General features: G+C 40.4%; 2 non-coding genes across 2 annotated transcripts; one reads left to right on the plus strand and one right to left on the minus strand.

The window, feature by feature from the left end:
- The first annotated feature begins 3961 nt into the window (after positions 1 to 3961).
- On the plus strand, positions 3962 to 4072 carry LOC116684140 (U5 spliceosomal RNA). The gene has a single exon (XR_004330764.1). It is a non-coding gene; the product is annotated as a U5 spliceosomal RNA (small nuclear RNA).
- A 16644-nt stretch (positions 4073 to 20716) lies between these two features.
- On the minus strand, positions 20717 to 20788 carry trnae-cuc (transfer RNA glutamic acid (anticodon CUC)). Its single transcript has one exon. It is a non-coding gene; the product is annotated as a tRNA-Glu (tRNA).
- Between the last annotated feature and the right edge of the window lie 3560 nt (positions 20789 to 24348).

The raw sequence follows: 24348 nt of genomic DNA on the forward strand, positions 1-24348 counted from the left end.
GTTTTTTTTACAAAGAAAGGGTGGAACACAGTGCCCACTCCCACACCCATATCTGACAATTGAAAGCTGTGGGGAAAGGGGGTTCCAAAGCTAATAGACCATTCAACAAGCAGTTCTGATGCACTATACTGGTCCATTCAGGGTGAGCACTGTATACTCTGACTGCAGCAACAAAAGTTCCAATTTCAGTGATACCTAATTTTTATGGTGATACGAGACTGAATGCAAAGTGTGTATCCTCCATGTAACTCAAAGCCTATCCCTTACAGTCAATACTGTCAAATTTGGAGCTTTCTTCCTATTACATTAACGACCAGGTGACCAACATACTGTTTACAGTCTAAATGGCCAACCCTCTGAACCCGAGGACTCGCCCACAAGCAAAAACAGCACCTCTGATTCATAGTTTAATCATTTAATAACCATAAAGCTCACCCTGGCCACCATCAAAGATAAAATTTGGACCTCCAGAAACTTGCTGGTAGAAAGCCCATGCAGATCCCCCCGTGGCTGTGATCAGGATGCTGCAATATCTAAGTAGTATGTGTTTCATGATTGTACTTTTGTTTTGAATGGTAAATGAACAACTGTGCTGGAATTTGTAATCAAAAACAGACTTTTCCTATTTTAACAAACTGTTTTGATCACTTGAGGTATTTCAGTGAAGTCTTTGGTCTTGGACAGTTACCTTGCAATCTAAAACTGTATATCCTATTGTCTCTGGAACATAGTTGGCAGTTGGAGGAGTAATGCTCTTTACAGTGAATATGCAAAAGAAGATGTTCACAAATTCAGCCCAGGTAATGCTCCAGCCCATATTCACACAGACCTAAACCTACTCACTTAATGCTGGTTATAATATTCTAAACTCAACAATGCCAGAGAAAATGACAAAGAGTGATACAATTTTTTAGTATGTAAGTATTGGCTTTTTCCTTGCAACGTTTTGTTCCAATAACATTAACAAGCATACCGTTAGTTACGTTCCTTGTGTTTGTAACGATTTGGGGAAGTGCTATTTGCAGGTATTGTGGCCGAGCGGTCTAAGGCGCTGGATTTAGGCTCCAGTCTCTCTGGAGGTGTGGGTTCAGATCCCACCACTGCCATTGCTGAATGTTACATACATTGGCACACTCCTTGCTGAGGATTGCCTAAACCGTCCTTTCCAGCACCTTGGAGTAGAGTTACCAAGGAGCCTAGTGCAGCCTGAGCATAGTGATACTCCTGTAATGGGCAGATGCCGTTCTTCTTGAAGAGGGGAACCACCACCCTGGTCTGCCACTCCTTAGGCACTGCCACAGACCTCCACGCAATGTTGAAGAGGTATGTCAACCAAGACAGCCTCTCCTTACAATATTTCTCAACAAATTTAATCAATCCCTGGGGCTTTGCCACTTGGGAGTTCTTTAAACAGTAAACTAAGGGTATTTTTATTACTGTAAAACTAAGTTACAGTAAGGGTATTATACTGTAAAAAAAAAACATGTACAGTTATGATACTGTAATCAGGAAGTTACAGCACGTTGCCAGTAAGTTAACGCAAATTTACAAAAATAAGTCTAACAGTGTTCAGACAAACCTCATTGACTTTCTTTCTTGTAAAAACACAACCCCTGGACTTTCTTTACTCGTCTATTATTGTCCCTTGCTTCGAAATTCCCATTTTCATGGCTGAATCTCACTAGCACTGACTCTGCAGAGAGAGCCAATCAGAGCTGATCAGCAACAGCTGTGCTACCTGCATGATGGGTTTTAACCTGGCATGTAGCACAGGAACCAGTTTCTCTTGGTGACTGGAGTGATGGGAGCTGTTTGGGCCTTTGTTGTTTGTGTGCTGACTGTTTGGATTAACAAAGGTTGTTTGTTAAACAAAGGCTGCCAACCTGACGCGCCTTTGACATGTTTCTGCATGTACCCACTTCCATCTGTGCTGATATTAAACTGAACTGATTTTACCATACTTCTCTGATAAATTGTAAGCAATGAATGATTCATCTGCCAGGAAGCACAACGGTTTCTTTTTGCCATTACTTTATGCATGCCTCCAAACTAAAACAATTGCACGAAAAGGTTGTCAGTTTAGATGAACTACAACAATCAGCATGGCAAGTCCCCACTAGTAGGCTTGAGTCTATTTTTGTTTAAAACTTTTTTCCTTTTTGTCTTGGGTCAAATTTGACTTATGTTAAGTTTCTTTATCAGAAATGAGTTTCTATTAACCAAAAATAACATGGGTGGTTATCAATGATCTTTGCTAGTAAAATTACTGATTTCATTGAAATTAGGGTTTTAAATACATAGTGTTTTGTTTTCCTAGGTCAATTTTGACCTGGAGTTCCAATGGAGCACTATTGTGCTTTACAGCAGATGAGCACATGTAAAGACCCACCAAACACCTGCACACATACACGGCCCCCACAAACACCATAATACAACCGGCAGCTGCAAACTACCTCATGTAATGGTAACATTGTGCTTTCCAACACATGGAAGTGCACATACCAGAGACCTGCAAAAGATCATTGTGCTCTCCAGCATAAAGATGCGTGCACACACACCTGGGGAAATGGTTATGTATTGTACTTTTCAGCAGACGGAGACATCAGTCCCTCCAGACTTTTTGGGCTTTTTTTTTTTTTTTTTTTTTTTTGTGAGAATTGCAGTCTAAAATGCCAGATTTTTTTCGCGGGAGCTTTTGTATAGCTTTTTGTCTTGCAATAAAAGTTGCAATGTCTTTTTTTTTTCTTTTTTTATGTTTAAAAATAACTTTACTCTAGGCTAAGTTTTTGTACTAACCTTCTGAAAAAGGCTCAGGATGCTGCAAATGTTGGTGTAATAAGAACTGGCTGGAGGATTTAAGACATTTGTTGAATTAATCAAATTTGAACATGTGTCTGTGCTTGTTTATCTTTACGTTAATTCCTCACCTGGCCTCGGACACATTCCTATGGTTTGATAAAGTATTGTTATCCTTTAACATATCATTGCACTTACAATGAGTGAGCTGTTCTCAGTTTAGGTCATCCTGTACGCCTCTTCTCCAGTTTTTTCCTGCATCTACCATGTGTGTCACACTGAGACAAAGTCTGGCACGTGGGACTGCAGATGCTGTTTCTCATATCTGCATTGACTTTAATGAAGCCAGATGACGGTTAAAAAAAAAAAAAAATCCCAGATGGCAAAGACCAACGGGAGTTGCATTTAAACCAAACAGTGTCTGAAATCTTTTTATGGGTGTTACGGCAGGTATCAGAACTGTAGTTTCCATTTTTATAGATGAAATATAATTGACATGCCTTAAGATTACTCTTCAGCAAATGTAGACATTTCACTTCAGAAACGGATGCTTTGATAAACGTGAACACACTTAATACTGCTCCAAAGCATACCAATAGCAGAGAATGGTTTGATCCATCGACCTCTGGGTTATGGGCCCACACGCTCCGCTGCGCCACCCTGCTCTGCTGTTCAAGCTCAGGGGCTGGATAATCTGTGAGTGACATTCGAGGAAAGGTTTGGGAACCGGTGGCAACCAATCACCAACAGCAACATTTGGTAGACCTTGACACTATCTTTTATGTGATATTCCTGATTTCTCTGTCCTTAAATTGGTGCTTTCTGCTGTCAAATTCTGTTTTTGTATCAATACGGGTCTGTTTCTTTTTTTTAAGTACATACTGGCCTACATTTTGAATTGCATGCAGGTATACATGCATACAGTGGTATGCATGCGTTTAGGAACCCATGCTGAGTTGACTAAAAGAGGAATTAAAAAAAATCATCTTTTGGAATTGATCTTAATGCCTTGATTTTAAAAAAGTAAAATCAGATATAAACATCAGTAAGGAGTCTACCAAGTTGCATCTTATCATTTTAGTTTGGACACCCAGTGAGGCTTACCGTGATGGTTTGGACTGGGTCACTAGGGTTTTCTGCTGCTCTCGAGCAGATGGCTGTACTCACTCTGGTTTCTCTTCACAATACACAAGTCTTTTGCCTTTTACTAAAGACTTCCTTGAAGGGGAACCCCCCGATGAAACTCTTTTTGGTGGGCTTTGCTGTTTGGCCGAGCCTTTTGTACTTGTGAAAATTAAGCAACTCCGATCGCTTCCTGCAGGTGTTTCTGGCTCTGGATCTGTGGTTGGAGACACCTGCTGCCTCCATGTTCCTGATTCTTGTGAAGTGAATGCAATATCTCTGAATGCCTAGAGGGAGTCCCTTTAAATTTGGCATACATAACCACTTGGAGTCGCGGATGAACTGATTTCGATTTTGGAAGTCAAAGGTCAAGGTCACTGTTTCCTTATGTCACCAGAACTGTATATGTATTTCTCCTGAACTGGTGTACATGGTTAATGTAAAGCCCCAGTGGCCTAATGGATAAGGCACTGGCCTCCTAAGCCAGGGATTGTGGGTTCAAGTCTTCAAGTCCATCTGGGGTGATTTTCAGCAGAGTGGCGCAGCGGAAGTGAGCTGGGCCTATAACCCAGAGGTCGATGGATTGAAACCATCCTCTGCTGGAGACACTCTGAAACCTCAACCTGGTTTCCATGGTGAGATGAATCATAATATAACTGCTGTAAAAGTGTTGACAGCGCCATGAAAATTAATGTTCTGGCAGTCTACTGTCCATTTTGCCAAATCAAGATCCACTACCCGTAATATTGACTTTCCAGTTATGTGATTGGTAAGTGGTTGGGCTGTACACAGGTTTTGATCACATCCATCGGTTGCATGGACAAGACTTCAATACCCCGGTTCCCCCGCATGATCGCTCTCTTGTCTTTGTTGTTCGATGACTATTTGGGCTCACCCCTAAAAACACCCGAAGCATCTCAGACGAAAATCCCTCTGCACCTCAAAGTGCTCTCAAGCACTCCCAGCTGTGCGTTTGCAGAAGAGCACCTTGTTTTCTTGTAGCTTTGGAAAAAGGCTTTAGCTTATGACAAGGTAAACAAATAACACCATTGTGCTTCTCATTCGTGTGTTCACTTCAGTTATGTATTGAATCAAATCTTTAGAGCTAATGGCCCTCATTTATCAACCTAACGTAGAAATCCAGCGCAGATATGAGCGCAGAAATCCTCTTACGACAGGCTTCACGTGAGATTCATGAAACGTTCGTATCACACCAATCAGAGAGTAAGAATGGTCGTACATTGATAAATGCAATTTAAATATCACGCCCCAATATATTCTCAGTTTTGAGGCCTCGGCCCTACTATTTACGACATGGCCAGATCCTGCTAAGAGTTGGAGAATGAAAACCTGACATCTCAGGTGCTCTGGTGCAGCCAGCCACCACCAGGCCCAGGAGAATATGCCACCTAAGAAAAATGCAATCCTACCCGATGAGGTTGAGGAGATTGAATACACCACTGCCAGGCCGAGTGAGAAGGAGAGAGAAGGAGACGCTGGAACAACAGCCAATTTTCTTTTTGGATTTCAAAGGCATTTATGTTGACAGCGGAGGCATTGAGGATTGTCATACTCTGCCGAGCAAAAACAAAACGGCCACTCCATTGGTAATAATCCAGTTCACCAACAGAAAGAAAAAGTCAGCACTCCTCAGACAAGGAAGGAAATTAAAAGGCACCCAAGTTTACATCAACGAACAGCTCAGCAACAAAAATGCTGATATCGCCAAGAAAGCACGCATACTCAGAAACAAAACAAGATCCAGGCAACATGGGCAAGGAATTGTAAGATTTACAACAAACTTTGAATTTTAACTGCAGGAGCTTTATTGCAAACCTTTAAAAAATTAAACAGTACTGAAACAAAGGAACAAAATGTTCACAGCATTTGCAATAACAGAGACTTGGCTCACGGTAGAACAACCGGAGTTGGTAGAGATTGAGGAATATGAACTATCATTCATCAATAGGAAACAATCAAAGGGTGGGGGGTTGCATTATATATTGACCAAAGATAATAATGTCAAATAGTTACTAAAATGTATTTTGTTTTAGATACAAATCATGGAATGCATCACAGTACAAATTGAAATAGAAAATCTAAAAACATTCTAATAGCTGCATGTATAGGAAACCGGGATCGAATAATGACATGTTTAAGGAAATAATTACAGAAATATTCAGTAATATTCAGTATTTCAAAATGTTTTTTTTATCTGCTGAGATTTCAATATTGACTTGCTCAACCCACAAGACCACAACAAAACAACAGAGTTCATTAATCTGGTGTACAGTCCCGGTTGTATCCCTCAATCACTCGACCAACCAGATTACAACCAATACTTCTACACTAATTGATAATATATTTACCAACGTCACTGTCTATAAAGTTGAAAGTGGACTAATAACAAATGATGTCAGTGATCATCTGCCAGTTTTGAAAACATACATAGCTACACTAAGACCAGGAAGGACGACAACATGACAGATGAACTGATTTAGATTTTGCATTTTCAGAAGAGGACCTTGTTTTCTTTTAGCTGTGAAAAAGGCTTGCACTCGTAAAGGTAAACAAATTGCACTTTATTGCCCTTATTAAAAATTTAGGCAATTTTAACAGTACAATACAAACATAAGAAACTACAAAACAACAATAACTTGAAGGCGTACAATTAAAATGGCCAACTTCTAGTGTGTTGGTAATGATGAGAGGACTGTTTGAACAATTTACATTATAAGGGTGACAAAAATGTATTCCTAAAATTAAAATTACACTGACATCTTGTCAGCCCAAAAAAATGTGTATGTTTCTAGAGATGAGAAGAAAGTTTTTACAAAATAAAACCAAATAAAAAAAGTTTCAAACATGTCTTTAAACGTCTTAATGTTCTCCTTTGGGCTTCTCCTAGTACGGCACCGGTGCCTTAAGACCCGGTCGGACCGAATAGTAACGGGGATTTTGGGGCCTCATTTCGGTGCTACTGAAATACCAGCGCTGCCTTTTTCCATCTAGTGGTTGTTTTTGTCATTTAGCAGCAATTACTGGATTATTATTACATTTTTTTACATTTAATTTGGACCATATAGAAATAAACAAGCCATTCTTAAATGTTGCTTACTGTCTTTTTGTGCTCCCTTTTTTTTTTTTTTTTACATATACATTTAAAAAATATATTTTTAAAATTATGGGTTCAGGCACCGATTCTGGTGCCTAAATGGTAAAGGGTTCTGAAGAAAGGCAGAAAACAGGCCAGCTGATTCACAATAACATACATGCTGCTCAGAAGATAAAGTTACTGCTAGTCAGCCTTCAATGTGGAGAGAAGATCAGAATATAACAACACAGCTATCAGGGCATGAGGAGGAGGACACAGCTTGGCTCTGAAACATGTTCACAACGAGGCAGTGTGAATGCGCTGGTGTCTTTTAAGGTTACTACTCTGAGAAAACGTTGCCCCACATTGTTCACAGCTGTACGGCTTCTCTCCAGTGTGAATACGCTGGTGAGTTTTAAGGTTACTACTCTGAGAAAAGGTTTCCCCACATTGTTCACACCAGTACGGCTTCTCTCCAGTGTGAGTGCGCCGGTGAGTATCAAGGCTACCACTATGAGAAAAGGTTTCCCCACATTGTACACAGCTGTACGGCTTCTCTCCAGTGTGAGTGCGCTGGTGAGTTTTAAGGTGTCCCCTCTGAGAAAAGGTTTCCCCACATTGTTCACACCAGTACGGCTTCTCTCCAGTGTGAGTGCGCCGGTGAGTATTAAGGCTACCACTATGAGAAAAGGTTTCCCCACATTGTTCACAGCTGTACGGCTTCTCTCCAGTGTGAATGCGCTGGTGAGTTTTAAGGTGTCCCCTCTGAGAAAAGGTTTCCCCACATTGTTCACAGCTGTACGGCTTCTCTCCAGTGTGAATGCGCTGGTGAGTTTTAAGGCTACCACTACGAGAAAAGTTTCCCCACATTGTTCACAGCTGTAGGGCTTCTCTCCAGTGTGAATGCGCTGGTGAGTTTTAAGGTGTCCCTCTGAGAAAAGGTTTCCCCACATTGTTCACAGCTGTACGGCTTCTCTCCAGTGTGAATGCGCTGGTGAGTTTTAAGGCTACCACTACGAGAAAATGTTTCCCCACATTGATCACAGCTGTACGGCTTCTCTCCAGTGTGAACTCTCTGATGAATCTTTAAATTTCCTGATGTTGTGAAGGATTTGTCACAGTGCTGACAGCGGTGACGTCTGACTCCTCTTCCTCTCCGTTTCTATCAACAGAGAAAAACCAAGAGAGTGAGTTAGTGAGGTGCCATGCTGTAGAGCTCTATCTTAAACTAGAAACAACATTTAGAGCATGTCTATGAAACATTGTTTGACTGACGCAATACTTTTCTTAACCCTTGTGTTGTCTTCCCGTTAAATTGAAAATAACACTTTTGTTGAGGCTTTGTATGAATGTTTTAAATTTTTCTTCAGTTTTTGTCACTTTTTTGACATTTAACAATACATTACACCAACTTATTAACTTTTACTTTTTTACAGTTATTTTTGGAATTTATGGTCAATAAACCTCATGTATAGGAAATTATACCTAAGTTTGAGTGAGAAAAGCATAAATTAGGAATTATTTAGAATAAACTTAAAGGAATGGATGTTGATGATAATCACAGACTGGAATATTTCAACTTTTACTCAAAACTATTTAAAAACACTTCAACGTTTTCTCCAAATGCTATATAATTGAATAATACACCCAAAATTAATGAAAGTAGAGATTTGTACTTGGCAAAGAGCGTTGTGTGGAATCAATCATGTTATTTTGGGTAATTAAAAAGAACACTGATGTAGGACAACAGGTCATTTTGACCCGAGGACGACATGAGGGTTAATTATCTGCCAACATCACTATTATGGAGTTGCATTATGGGAATCCATGCATCCATTGTTGGTTAGTTTGTGATAAATAAACTACTTTTGATCAATTTATGTGTGGCCTCCATTTTGTTGCCAGCCTTTAGCCAGCCGGTAACAAATGGGGGATCATCCGGGATTTTAGTGCTGGGAAAGTTGTAAATGTAACATTTTCCCACAGATTTTTAGCTTTCACTGGTATCTGTAGGGGTTACTGTGTTGTCTTCATGTTGCTGGAACAGCTCTACTCCAGTAAAGTAAATTGGAACCATTGTCCCTGATAGGCATTAGCAATGAGGTCCACCAGTTGACCTTTGACCTTTTGTTTTAGGTTGTTTTTGCTAAATCAAACTTCTATAGCCAGCAGTATTGTGTAAGTAAGTAATATGGTAGTGTAATGTGGTATTGTCCACACAAGCTACATTTCCTCAAGCATTTCTGCTCTGGAATAAAACTGCTGAGCATCACTGACGCCTCAACAAACTGACAAACCCAGGCGCATATGTCGTGGTCATGGATGTTTAAAAAATAGCTTTGATGTACAGTACATTTTGTACACACACTGAAAATACTCAGCAAAATGGCTCGTTCCAGGCATTGCTCTGAGGAACAGAGGACTTTGATTAAAAAGTTGATATGAGAGGGGAAAACATATAAAGAAGTGCAGAAGATTATAAGCTGCTCTGCCAAAATCATTTCAAATGTCCTCCGACCCCCCTGCACTGAAATCAAGCCCCAGTCCACTATGAAGACAGTAAAGCATGCTGGTTATGGGATGTTTCTCATACTGTGGTGTTGGGCCTGTTTATCACATACCAGGGATCATGGATCAGTTCCAATACATCAGAATACTTGAAGAGGTCATGTTGCCTTATGCTGAAGAGGAAATGCCTTTGAAACGGGTCTTTCAACAAGACAAGGACCCAAACACACCAGGAAGGAGCAAAGTCTTGGTTCCAGATGAACCAGATGGATGTTATGGAGCGGCCAGCCCAACCCCCGGACCTCAATCCCAGAGAACACTTGTAGGGTGACATCATAAATGCCGTTTCTGAGTCCAGACCCAGTAATGCAGAGGAATTATGGGATGTAGTTCAATGGTCCTGGGCTGGAATACCTGATCACAGGTGACTCCATGCAACACAGATATGAAGCAGTTCTCAGAAATAATGGTTATGCAACTAAATATTAGTGCAGGGATTCAAACCCTGACACATTTTTCAGTTTATACAGTAAACATTTGAGTTTGTAAAGAAAAATGCAAATACTGCTAATATTCCTTTTTCTTAATTTCCTGTAAAGGTAGAACACAGACTTGATCAATGTTGGTGATGTTCTGATTTGGAAATGAATGGGCAGTGTTCCTAATGCATTGGTATTATGGAATTAAAAGCTATTCTAAGGATTTTGATCATTATTCACTTCTTTAAAAACAGCTGTTATTCTGAACACAACTGTATGTAATGGCTTTGCATACAAAGATGTAATGATTGGTCGAAAGGGGGGTGGCCTGATACACCCCCCAACAATACATGAATGTCCATTGATCTGCGTTTGTATATCAACAGACAGAGTGAGTGAGTTAGTAAGGTGCCATGGTGGAGCGAGCTAAGTAAAACCAGAAGCATCGTTTTACAGCATGTCTGTGTCTCCTGCTGCATTACCATGGTTACGCTCTGTGTGTGTGTGTGTGTGTGTTAATAAAGTTTGGATTGATATATCTGTCTGGCCTTTTTGTTAGCGGCCTTGAGCCAGGCAGGAACAACCGGGGGATGGTCTGGGATTGGTAGTGCTGGAAACTTTTCTTTGTGGGAGTGTCTGACTAGGGGTCATCAGCCTCTCAGACTCAGGGGATTGATTGGCACGCTTTGTTTCTTAATTAGATCAAAAATCTAAATTTGATCACAAAAAAATAATACTCTACATTACAACCATAATCCAGAAAAACAAAGCATGAATATATTGTTGAATCTGTTAAGTTAAATTAGTAGAAATGTACATTACGATAAATGTGACTGCACATTATATGAAAGGCACCGAGGAGATTATCCACACTGATTTTTCCCGGCCTTTATTTATCCGTGTTGCCCCCCCGACCACTATCAGAGGGCCGCAGTTTAATTGACTACCGGTTTTTCTTTGAGGAATTACGGTATAATATATAAATCCAAAAAGACATTTGTTAAACCCTCTGTGTGCATTCATTAATATTGAGATTAGATTTATGTGAATCTTCAGTCTGGAGTACCCTCTTTCCTTCACTCACCTTCTCCTCCCTGACACCTTTCCTCTTGCCCTCCTTCTTTTTCTTCTTCTTCTTCTTCTTCTCCTCCGTTTCCTTGTGTTTCTGCAGGTACTCGGTGATAAGGTCCAGGTCCAGGTTTTCTTGCGGCTCCCATGTGTTCTCCTCACTGGAAAGGTGAGTGCAGACAGAAGAACATCTCCTCACACTTTGTTTTTAGACAATTCTCACTCTAATTATCATTCATATTATTCCTTTTTTCTATTGCCATCTTGTAAGGTTATTTGTGGGTCTGCAACATAGTGTCAAAATACCAAACCTTCAACTTTGAAGGCATGATACCATGCTGACACTTATTTGCAATATGTAAATATATATATATCTCAGGACCAAGAACACCAAGCATTAATATTCTAGACTCATACTTACTCTGAGAAGCCCTTCCATTTCAGCAGAAACTCTACTCTTCCCTTCACCACTCTGCGGTCCAAAACCTTCTCCACCACATACTCCTCATCTTCCTCTTCCACCTCCTCCTCGCCCTTCTTTCCTGCTCTGGTCGCCAGCTTGCCGTCTGCTGAAGATGCCTTTAGTAGACCCAAGGGGGGGGGGGCATGCAGAGATAATATACAAGGGTTAGAAGAACTAATGGAGGTGTGACTGAGTTGTAGTTGACCGTGTTTTACTAGATTAAAATCTTCTGTTTGAATGGAGAAAATGAAAGGGCTGATGAGGGACCAATCCATAGGACTCCAGAGTGTCAAGTATCTCCTGCATTCAGACTGAAAGAACTACTAAAATGTAAGGCCCAAAAGTCATTAACTGGAGCTACAAGCTACATGCACAGTAGTCTGGATCAACCACACTTCATTTAGCAGAACATCTCCAGATGTTCCTGTGTGAAAATGGAAAGTTCAGAAAGACGTTTTAATGGGGCAACAAGGCAGACCTGGTCACTTCTTTAAGGGAATAACTGTAAAGATTCCCAAAGGATATGTTTGCAATTAATTGAATTCTGATTTTAATTTAGATTTTGACTCCAACGAGTCAAATAAAATACAAATATATTATAATCGAGAAAAAAATGTTCTGTATTGAAGAACACTCTTTTTTTGTCTTGTGTTGTGAATGACACACGCATGCGCACATCTGCCCTTCCCGAAGCCATAAAACCTCTCAGCAGTCAGGGGGGCATCCAGTGGAATTTAAAAACTCAGCACGAGTAAAGATGTTAGAAGGAGAGCAGCCAGAGCAGTGTCTGGTCCGCAAAAAAGGCAAATCCAACTCCGTTGTCAGGGAAAAGTTAACGTTAGCTAACTCTGCGGTCCCTCTGCTTGAGCCGCACAACAACGTGTTGTAGAGCCCAGGAGCCCTGGCTCTTATCTAACATGTGTCTGTCTAAATAATATTTAAAAAAAGACAAAAATGGTTTGACTAAAACTCGGCTAACATACCCAAGTTCTCTTTGGACTAAAACGATAAATGGACTGCTCTCTTTAGCACTTTTCTAGTGTCAACGACTACTCAAAGTTCTTCTACATAATACAAGAACCATTCACACCACACAAGTACACTGGGGCCGAGGCTGCTGTACAAGTACACCCCGTACTCAGTGTTCAGTGTTTTTGACTTTGACATAGGACTGCAGGAATTGCAGTCCATGCACCATCCTTCCAATTGGCAGGCGACCGCTCTACCACTGATCCACAGCCGCCGTCTTTTAGTGTTGGTATGTTGATGGCGGCCCGCCACGGTATAGGGCAGACGCACAACAGGGTTTCTGCTATGTACACCGCCGCTCCTTCAGCTGTTCATGAAAAGTCATGAAGTCGTAATTACGCGACTCTGCAGAGCCGTCTGCTCTACTGGACTCAAGCCAACTGTCATCCGCTCTCTTTCGCCGAAGCAACTGGAATTGCCTAGCCTTCCTATTTTGCATGTATGTATGTATGTATGTATGTATGTAATATGCACGTGCATATTGTAATGACGAGAGTCATTTATATATAAATCCTTAAGACATTTGTGAAACCCTCTGTGTGCATTCATTAATATTGAGATTAGATTTTGGGACTCTTCAGTCTGGAGTACCCTCTTTTCTTCACTCACCTCCTCCTCCCTGACACCTTTCCTCTTGCCCTCCTTCTTCTTCTTCTCCTCCGTCTCCTTGTGTTTCTGCATGTACTCGGCGATAAGGTCCAGGTCCAGGTTGTCTTGCGGCTCCCATGTGTTATCCTCACTGGAAAGGTGAGTGCAGACAGAAGAACATCTCCTCACACTTTGTTTTCAGACAATCCATTCTCACTCTAATTGTCATTCCTATTATTCCTTTTTTCTATTGCCATCTTGTAAGGTTATTTGTGGGTCTGCAACTTATGTCAACTTTGAGGGCATGATACAATGCTGCAATCTATGCTGTAGATTATTTGCATACACACACATATACAGTACAGGCCAAAAGTTTGAACACACCTTCTCATTCAATGCGTTTCCTTTATTTTCATGACTATTTACATTGTAGATTATCACTGAAGGCCTCACAACTATGAATGAACACATGTGGCATTATGTACTTAACAAAAAACTGTGAAATAACTGAAAACATGTCTTATATTCTAGTTTCTTCAAAGTAGCCCCCCTTTGCTTTTTTGATAGTGCTGCAAACTCTTGGTGTTCTCTCAATAAACTTCATGAGGTAGTCACCTGAAATGGTTTCCACTTCACAGGTGGGCATTTTCAGAGTTAATTAGAGGATTTTCTTGCCTTATTAATGAAGTTGGGACCATCAGTTGTGTTGTGCAGAAGTCAGGTTGATACACAGCCGACAGCCCTATTGGACAACTGTTACAATTCATATTATGGCATGAACCAATCAGCTAAGTGAAGAGAAATGAGTGGCCATCATTACTTTAAGAAATGAAGGTCAGTCAGTCCGGAAAATTTCAATGTGTCCCCAAGTGCAGCGGCTAAAACCATCAAGCGCTACAACGAAACTGGCACACATGAGGACCGCCCCAGGAAAGGAAGACCAAGAGTCACCTCTGCTGCTGAGGATAAGTTCATCTGAGTCCCCAGCCTCAGAAATCACAAGTTAACAGCAGCTCAGATTAGAGACCAGATGAATACGACACAGAGTTCTAGCAGCAGGCATATCTCTAGAACAACTGTTAAGAGGAGACTGAATCAGGCCTTCATGGTCAAATAGTAGCTAGGAAACCACTGCTAAGGAGACACAACAAGCAGAATAGATTTGTTTGGGCCAAGAAACACAAGGAATGGACATTAGACCAGTGGAAATCTGGGCTTTGGTCTGATGAGTCCAAGTTTGAGATCTTTGGTTCCAACCGCTGTGTCTTTGTGCGACAGAGAAAAGGTGACCGGATGGGTTCTACATGCCTGGTTCCCACCGTGAAGCATGGAGGAGGAGGTGTGATGGTGTGGGGTGCTTTGCTGGTGAGACTGTCGGGGATTTATTCAAAATTGAAGGCATACTGAACCATCATGGCTACCACAGCATCCTGCAGCAACATTCCATCCCATCTGGTTTGCGTTTAGTTGGACCATCATTTATTTTTCAACAGGACAATGACTCCAAACACTCCTCCAGGCTGTGTAGGGGCTATTTGACCAAGAAGGAGAGTGATAGAGTGCTGCGCTTCCACAGTCACCGGACCTGAACCCAATCCAGATTGTTTGGGGAGAGCTGGACCGCAGAGTGAAGGGAAAAGGGCCAACAAGTGCTGAGCATTCTGGGAACTCCTTCAAGACTGTTGGGAAACCATTTCAGGTGACTACCATTCAAGAGAATGCCAAGAGTGTGCAAAGCAGTAATCACAGTAAAGGGGGGTACTTTGAGGAAACTAGAATATAAGACATGTTTTCAGTTATTTCACACTTTTCAGAATTCCACGTGTGTTCATTCATAGTTTTGATGCCTTCAGTGATAATCTACAATGTAAATAGTCATGAAAATAAAGGAAATGCATTGAGTTATATGATAATGATATATATACACACAGTGTATATATATCACACAGACCAAGGACACCAAGTATTAATATTCTAGACTCATACTTACTCCGAGAAGCCCTTCCATTTCAGCAGAAACTCTACTCTTCCCTCCACCACTCTGCGGTCCAAAACCTTCTCCACCACATACTCCTCTTCCTCCTCCTTCTTGCATTCCTTTCCTGCTTTGGTCGCCAGCTGCCGTCTTCTGAAGGTGCTTCTGGTAGACCCAAGGAGGGGGGGGAGACATGCAGAGATAATATTACAAGGGTAAGAAGAACTAATGGGAGGTGTGAGTGAATTCTAGTGTTTTACTAGATTAAATAAAAATATTCTGGAGAAAATGCAAGGGCTGATGAGGGGACCAATCCATAGGACTCCAGAGGTTCAAGTATCTCCTGCATTCAGACTGAAAGAACTACTAAAATGTAAGGCCCAAAAGTTATTAACTGGAGCTACAAGCTACATGCACAGTAGCCTGGACCAACCACACCTCATTTAGCAGAACATCTCCAGATGTTCCTGTGTGAAAATGGAAAGTTCAGAAAGATGTTTTGATGGTGCAACAAGGCCGGCCTGGTCGCTTCTTTAAGGGAATCACTGTAAAGATTCCCAAAGAATATGTTAACGTTAGCCATCTTATATCTAACTGGGATGTTTTGGGAGTGATTGGAGCAGGATTGCTGAGGACGAAGTAATGTTACGCAGACTGATAAGCCATGGATGCAGCACATTGAAATAGTGTGTGTGTGTGTGTGTGTCTGCTCTCTGTCAACATGCACATGTGTTTCTTCTATCAGGGTGAACAGTTCCTTCCTGAGACTATGTAGCAGAGCCAAAGTTGTTGCATCCAGAGTTTAGCCCCACCCACGACTATTCTGATTGGTTTAAAGAAAACAAACAAGCCAGAGCGTTTCCTCTACAGTAAAAGAACAAAACAAAAAAAATCCCATTTAAAGCTGTTTTTAACTTTAATAAATGAAAACATCTTTCTAAGAGACAACAAGGAATCCTGTTAAATAATCCTGATTTCAATAGAAACCAAAGTAATTGGGATTCATATCTCTTTCCCTAACGTACGACACAGAAAAGCTTCAAATGATCACATTTCAGAAACATAAAAATCAGCAATTGTTTGTTTATTTTAAGATATATTTCAGGTAACGCATTAAAGCTCGGTCTATTTGCTGGATTGTTCCAAGGTAACTGTCGGTAGCTAACGTTAGCAGATAAGCCTGTTGACAGTGTTGAGTTATGAAAAGTTAAAAACAATGTATTTATGCTAAAGTATGCTGCAGTCGGGTAGAGAAGATTTGATTTAATTCAGTGGTGAATGCTCCATATCAAGCTGTTTAATTATCATCTGTTGTCTCAGTGAAGAGTAGATCAGACGGCCATATTGTCCCCCCCCCTCTAAAGAAATGATTAGGTCAAGTCTGGCATCTCACATATAGAAAGAAACCTTTTGCTTCATACCAGGACGTAACCTTCTGCCCCCCGCTGTCTTAGACTATAAGACGATACAATGTTGATTACTGTATTTGTGTCTCTTTTATGTTAATGTTAACTACCATGTTAGTTAGCAGTAATTAGCCTGTGCCTATGTTAATGTTAACTAGCATGTTAATTAGCAGTAATTAGCCTGTGTCTATGTTAATTTTAACTAGCATGTTAGTTAGCAGTAATTAGCCGGTGTCTGTTAATTTTAACTAGCATGTTAGTTAGCAGTAATTAGCCTGTGCCTATTTAATGTTAACTAACATGTTAGTTAGCAGTAATTAGCCGGTGTCTGTTAATTTTAACTAGCATGTTAGTTAGCAGTAATTAGCCTGTGCCTATGTTAATGTTAACTAGCATGTTAATTAGCCGTAATTAGCCTGTGTCTATGTTAATTTTAACTAGCATGTTAGTTAGCAGTAATTAGCCTGTGCCTATTTTAATGTTAACTAACATGTTAGTTAGCAGTAATTAGCCTGTGCCTATGTTAATGTTAACTAGCATGTTAGTTAGCAGTAATTAGCCTGTGCCTATGTTAATGTTAACTAGCATGTTAGTTAGCAGTAAATACGTACGTACCGCTACACTTTCAGACAGGTTGCTCACGTCACATTTACGTCGTCAAGCTCAGTTGGAGACTGCGCAGTAACGCTCAGCATCACCGGGAAAGAGCTTCTAATAGACTTCACTGGTCTCCGTCCAGAGCAACGGGACCTGTTGGTCCACTTCTTTAACTGTCTATGTTTCACTCACTCACTTAAAACAACTACTAACTGGCTCTATTAGCCTACAAGCTAGCTTGTAGGCTAATAGAGCCAGTTAGGTCAGTTGGGTCAGTGTTTTCTTTCTTTCATTCCTATTTCAGGTCTGTCAGTCACAGTGAACACCGGGGACATTTCCAGGGACAGGTCACCAAAACCGGGGACTGTTCCCGGAAACCGGGGACATCTGGTCACCCTCCACAAGGACTTTAGCTTGCGCTACACTAACTGCTAACGATGCTAACGATGCTAGCGGGCTAACGATGCTAACAGCCGTTGGTATCATAACTTTTACAAACTGTATGGATGTAAAACGATTTTAACACACACACACACACACACACACAAACACGTATGTATGTTTTCCATATGTTTACATATATGGATGTTTACCTTCTGTCCGGTCATCGAGTCAGCGTCTGGTAGAGATAACGGATTCTCTTCATCATCAGGATAACGGTCGTTCTCCTCGTCACCGCCGAAGGCCCGCCCCTCTGCCCTCACATCGACAGCTGATTGGACGGAAGTTAACAACAACCATAGAATCAAAGTAGGTCAACAGTTTTAAAAAAAAAAACCTGTATTTTACTGTAACACTGAACACATTCAAATAATTATTTAACGGTTACAAAAATAATAACGGAAAAACTACAAAATAAAATGTAATATACAGTATACATAATTAAATCAACCTGACATGTGTGTAGTAATAACAATAACCTAATTTTTCTTTCTTAAATATTATTTAAATATTTAAAATCCTGAAAATGTAGAAAGTAAGTGTGTGTGGTGTGTGTGTGGTGTGTGTGTGTGTGTGTGTGTGTGTGTGTGTGTGTGTGTGTTAATATCGTGAGTACATTTCTTGAGTTATGATTGTATGAAATTATGGTTAAGTAATGATAAATGTATATATTACCTCAATGTTCACATCACTCCAGTTCGGAGGTCTTTACACTGTTTTCCAGCCCCTCAAAGATTGTATTTCAAAATGCTACTGCATACACAGAACCACGGGGGGATAGAGTCCAGGTTGAAATATACACAAGTTATCCTTTAAATATCAACATATTATTAAAATGAAAATGGGCGTGTACAGGGAGAGATAAGAGGCTGATTCACATATGCACACTTGTAGGTAATATGTGATTTATGAACAGAATATTACATAGATGAGCATGCACACGGTTTTATAAATCTGATTTATTTTTTCTTCGTGGCTAACTGCTAGCGTTAAAGTCTCAGCTCTCTTCTAATTTGTGCTGTGTTGTCTGATTTGAAGTAATTTTTCCGTGGTTTTAGTCAGTTTGAGAGGATTTTATATGCTAGCAGCCTCGGGCAGGAGCTAACAGGCTGATTAGCAGTCCATGTGCTTGTTTCTTAAAGCATTAATTCTTTTACTGCAAAATTCACTTCACAGTACTTCAATTTTCATAAAGAAAATCCTGAAATAGTCTAAATTTTACAAGAAACTGGAATAAAGTACAGTAAGAAGTGTTAATATTCAAGAGAGTGCATATGTGTATATGGGTGAATATGTGTTCATGTTATGTTGTCTTGCCACTAAATTTTTCCTTCGGGATGAATAAAGTATCTATCTATCTATAGTATCTATCTATCGTAACCACTCTATCTATCTATAGTATCTATTTATCTATCTAAAAGTACATTCAACCAATACTACGTTTCCTCCAGTCCATTATGAATGCAGAACTCTGAGTTAGTGCTGCACAATTATGGCCAAAATGATAATCATCACGTACTCACGTACACTTATGAGCACCCTATGTTTGAACATGGTGTTTGGTAAGGACAATCCATGACTAACACAGAAGTCCAACAACAGACAAACCACTCGGTTTCAGATCCGGCTGGCCGTTCCTCCCAATCACGCCTCTCCAAGGATCTCCACCATTGTCCACGTGTGCGTTGAAGTCCCCCAGCAGAACTATGGAGTTCCCTACTGGAGCCCCATACAGGACTCTATTCAAGGTCTCCAAGAAGGCAGAATATTCCAAAATCTTGTTTTGGTGCATATGCACAAACAACAGTCAGAGTTTTCCAGTCCAATAATGTGGAAAAATAATGTTCCTAATAAAAATTGATGAGTGGTCCCTGTCCCACATACCCCCGGCCATAGTTACACAAGCACATCCTCTGTTCCCCAAGCACTCTTTACCTAATACCCATAAAACAATACACAATCCATCAAGCTTTATTTTAAAAAGAATGGTATCCGTGAGTGTACTAGTCTAAAGCCTCCTGTCCACTGTCTTGTCGGGATAATTTGGAGATGCAGCCTTGGCCCTTCACCCTGTTACTGAGCTTCTAGTAATGAAACCCATTTTCAAACCAATTCCTCAAGTGGTTCAGTGCTTCACCAAAGCTTCATTTGCCCTTCACTATCAACACTTAGTTTCTTGACTTGGTAATGCCTTATGTCTACTGTAATGATGTAAAATTGAGTTGAGCCATAATTCATTTTATTCATACCTTTTCTTTCCCATTGTGACATGTCAAAATGTCAAAAGGTGCATGTGTTTGAAAGCCATCTCTGCACATCCATGTTCCACTCCCAAAGTGGTTTTACACGTGCTAGTTGTCCCTTAAATTCACAGTTTATTTTTGTAATGTATTGGTGTTTTCTGTATTTAAAAAAATAGAAATAATCGTAAAGTTAACAGGAAAATGTATGTAAAATCACAGTTTTTTTGTAAAGTGTGTCAAGTACTGACTATTGCCTGACCGGGAATTGAACCCGGGCCACGGCGTTGAGAGCGCCGAATCCTAGTCACTAGACCATCAGGGAATCACGTTTATTAAATTTATCTTGTATATGTGAGTTCCTTTCTCTTACGGAATGACTCATATTTTTAGGCGAGGAATGGCTCCTGGCTAGAGCTTCAGAAGGCAGGACATGACAGATTACACATCTGTCACATAGTCAGTTTGTAGTCTTAAATACCCAGTCTCTTGCTGTTCTTGACTAGTTGGCCACCCCTGCTTTGTGTCGCTCCAGGTAAGCAGAAAGCAATCGTTATGCACCTTTGCATTGCACTAAAATGTCAAAATTTGACGTGAATCCAACAAAACATTATTTGACACTCAAGTACATGTTTTTCAGTTAAAAATGTTGGTTAGGGGTTTAGTTACTGCTTGAAAAAATGAAAATAATTGTCATTGAGATGGAGGCAGATGAAGTGTTTATGACCCATCAATGATGACAAAAGGATACATCTGCTGTCGGGGTCTGATTTAAAGGAAATGGTACTCTTTAAAAGTGTTGGGGTTAGCTTTAAACTAATGAGGAAGAATTTGACAAATCTAAATCAACCAAAACTAGTCCAGGAACTTTCTCTTTTAAATGTACAACTGTATCTGTCAGTCCTGACCATTCCCTGACCGGGAATTGAACCCGGGCCGCGGCGGTGAGAGCGCCAAATCCTAGCCACTAGACCATCAGGGAGTCCGACTGTCAGATTATTTTTGTAGATGTGATTTTCCTTGTGTGTAATTAGCATCTTTCTCATTTTCTCTCATTTCCTCTTTTTTCCTCCTTTTTCCTCTTACTTTTCGTCTTTTTCCTTCTTCACTCCCTCTTCCCCTTTTTCCTCTTCTTCCACCCCCCTATGAGACTGTTGATCCCCAGCTTTGGCGCAATGGATAAAGAGTCTGACTTTGGACTCTAGGTTCGACTCCTGGCTAGCTCGTACTGTCTTTAGTGACTAAATCCCTTGTTCGTCATTTCCAACTTACCCCCCAGTACAAACTCTACAAAGAAAATGTATATCTATAAAGAGCCAAATGATGAGTTAAAAGTAATCTAAGCCTCTTGGTGTCGTCAACTACAACAATAATCAAGCTCTTGCTGTTGTTTTTCTGTTTTGGCTTGCTAATCATCTTTCTTGAAAAAAAAAAAAATTTTCCCTGAAGGACAGAATCCGCAGTGCTAGATAAACCATCCATAAAATTTTCATTTATTAGTCAACAATCAGGGAAAACGGGAAAATACCAGTACAGTTGATATTCAGAGTTCCCACTATGCTTTCATAACAACAAGGCCCTACTGGTACCAAGGGGCCGTGATCGTATAGTGGTTAGTACTCTGCGTTGTGCTGCAGCAACCCCGGTCCAATCCGGGTCACGGCAGCTTTGTGAAGCTAGTTCTCTGTAACGCCTCCAAATTGTTCCATCCTCTGCTTCTTTCTACATGATAGAAACTTGAAGGCTCAGGTTAAAGGTCCTGCAGGAGGCCCCACATTTTGGACTACAACAAAGATTTGACTGGCTTTCTGTACACTTGCCAACCAAGATCACCACTGTTTGCATAGAATGGTGTGAGAAGTCAGGTACTCCCAATGCTCTCTGAACGTAGACTAGTGGGGCAGTGGGTAATGCGTCTGACTACAGATCACAAGATGTTAGGGTTGACTCCTGGATAGTTTGTTCTGTTCTTTAGCTATTACATTACTTGATCCTCACTTCCAAGTTTACTCCTGTGCAACCTGTCTATCACAATAAATTTACACATATGAGGAGCCAAATGATGTGTAAATAGCTTTCAACATGTGCTAAAACAGCTCTAAATCCTTTAATTTAACTGAAGCACAGCTATCATCAAGCTCTCTCTGTTGTTTTTTAGAATCAGCAGTACTAGATAAACTATCCCTGGAATTGTCAGTTGTTACTCATCAATTAGGGGAACCTAGAAAATAGCAGCATAATTGTGGATCCGATTTCCGACTATGCTATCACAACAACGCAGCGATTTAATACCAATGGTTGTGATCTTATAGTGCTTGGTACTCTGCGTTGCGGTAGCTGCAGCAACCTCGGTAGGAATCTGGGTCACGGCATCTGTGAGAAGCTACTTTTCTGTTGTTTCTTTGAATTACTACATCTTCTGCTTTACTTTACATTGATAGAAACTGCTAATTGCTATGCTTTGTATCAGCAGCAAGTATATTTTCAGTCTGTTGATGTTTAACAAAAATCTGTTGCTGCAAGTGAAATGTCTACAGTCCTCATACCTGCCGTAACACCCATAAAAACTGGAGCATAATACAATAAATACACTACACTACAGTGCAAGTACATAAATACATTACTGCTTTAACTATTACCGGACAGCAGGGGCACGGAGCAGAGCAGAGCGGCCGTTAGGGAGGAATCCTCCTCCGTGTTCAGCTCCATTTGAACTGGCTGTAAAAAACTTAACGTTGGAACTTTATGATGAATAGAAATGTTGACAGGTTGATTTCTGTTAATAACAAACACAACTAAGGTCAATAGAAAAAGAAATATATATAAATGAAAAGCCGTCTTTGTTCATCTTTCCACTGTTCCTACAATCTCCACTCTGGTCTGGTTGGAAACTAAAGGATCTAAACTAAAAGGATGTTCCTCTTTAACTAAAAGGTCTATCTGCAGGGATCCATCCCATAATGTTGTCACAAACTTAGAATAATAATCTGAGTCTGTCAGCAGCAACAACACAACCTTTAGTGGACGCTGACTTTACCTTTAAATTAGGAGTTTAAACAGAGACACAACAGGAAGAATAAATCCATCAAATCAAGTCCCCATAATCAGCATGTGCCTTGTTTTATTTCAGGTAGTCAGCATGGAGCTGTTCCACATTCCAGACATTTAAAACAAGTCAATCATTGGCGTTATTCTATGAGTCAGATGAATAAATCAGCTGTTTGCTATTTGAGCTGCTCTGTTTCCTGCTGCTCCGTCATTCTTTAGTGTCCTCTGGAAACAGGTTGCTGTCCTTTATGTGTCTTAGGATGACATCATCAGTGTCTTTGCTTTAGTCTGAAGAAACTCCAACAGATTTAAAACCACATGCAGTCACAGAAAATACAAACAGGGAATAGAAAATATCAGACAAAGAATATCAAATGAAAAGTCCCCAAAGTAGGAAAATATAATGTTAATCTACTAAACAACAATAACTGGAGAGCATCCAATTAAACACATGGCCGACTTCCAGTATGTTGGTAATGAAGAGAGGAATGTTTGGACAGATTACAGATTCATTTATTTTTATTTAACCTTTATTTAACCAGGAACAATCCCATGAGCTACAGTACTCTTCTTCCAGGGAGTCCTGCCAAGACAGGCGGCAATAAGTTTCATAATACATAAAAGACAGGACAATGGTTCCATACTACACCACACATCTCTATAGATACTACAACACAAACAAGACATTACACTTAACTTAAGCTAATGCAGACATACAACTTAAAGGGCACCTTGTTAAAAGAAATTACACTGTTCAGGCAGAGTTAACTTTAAAGGTTTTAAACTGAATTTGACCCAAAGTCCAAATTCAGGCCTTCAGCACATGGTTTTTAAACATTAGTTTTTTTGCTGTGTAGTCTCGAGATGCTACTGATGGAAAGTTTGGAGATTTAAAGGGTTCAAAAGTGTGTTCAAAGGTTAAAACTAATAGCCCTAGAGCAGCCATGCCTCGTCAAGGCCCAAATGAGAAAGCAGCCTGGAGAAGTACTATACTGAACATTGCTGTTTCTGGTCATCCTAAAGTCCTTAAACATGTATTTTCTAAATTATAGAAAAGATCACGTGACCGGTGCTTGCAAGGGTTGCTCAGAACTGAGGCCCTGCATCCTCCTCTGCATTTTACAATAAAAAACCAGGTCATTCTTTCTCATTCGACGTCAGTCATTTTATTGTTACCACTGTGACTTAGTGGAATGTCTGCAGGCACAAAAAGGTCCTGGAAAAGCAAAAAATGTGCTTCAATAAGCGGTTAACAACGCAGTGAAGTAAGCATTGCTGCAACACATCAGGACAGAGTTGAGAGGCAGGAAGCTACGGTACGGGACCTGGTTTAACGGCCAGACCTGTGCAGGGAGACAACAGGCAGATAAGGAAACTTGCATTGATGACGAGAAGAAATTGAGTTTAAGCTAGCCAAAATGGAGGAACGATGAGATAAAACAATGTGCACATTCTTGGACTGAAAAGACGACTCATGGGATTCCTGCAGAAACA

This window comes from Etheostoma spectabile, unplaced genomic scaffold (assembly GCF_008692095.1).
Source record: "Etheostoma spectabile isolate EspeVRDwgs_2016 unplaced genomic scaffold, UIUC_Espe_1.0 scaffold00019203, whole genome shotgun sequence".
NCBI classification, from domain to species: domain Eukaryota; kingdom Metazoa; phylum Chordata; class Actinopteri; order Perciformes; family Percidae; genus Etheostoma; species Etheostoma spectabile.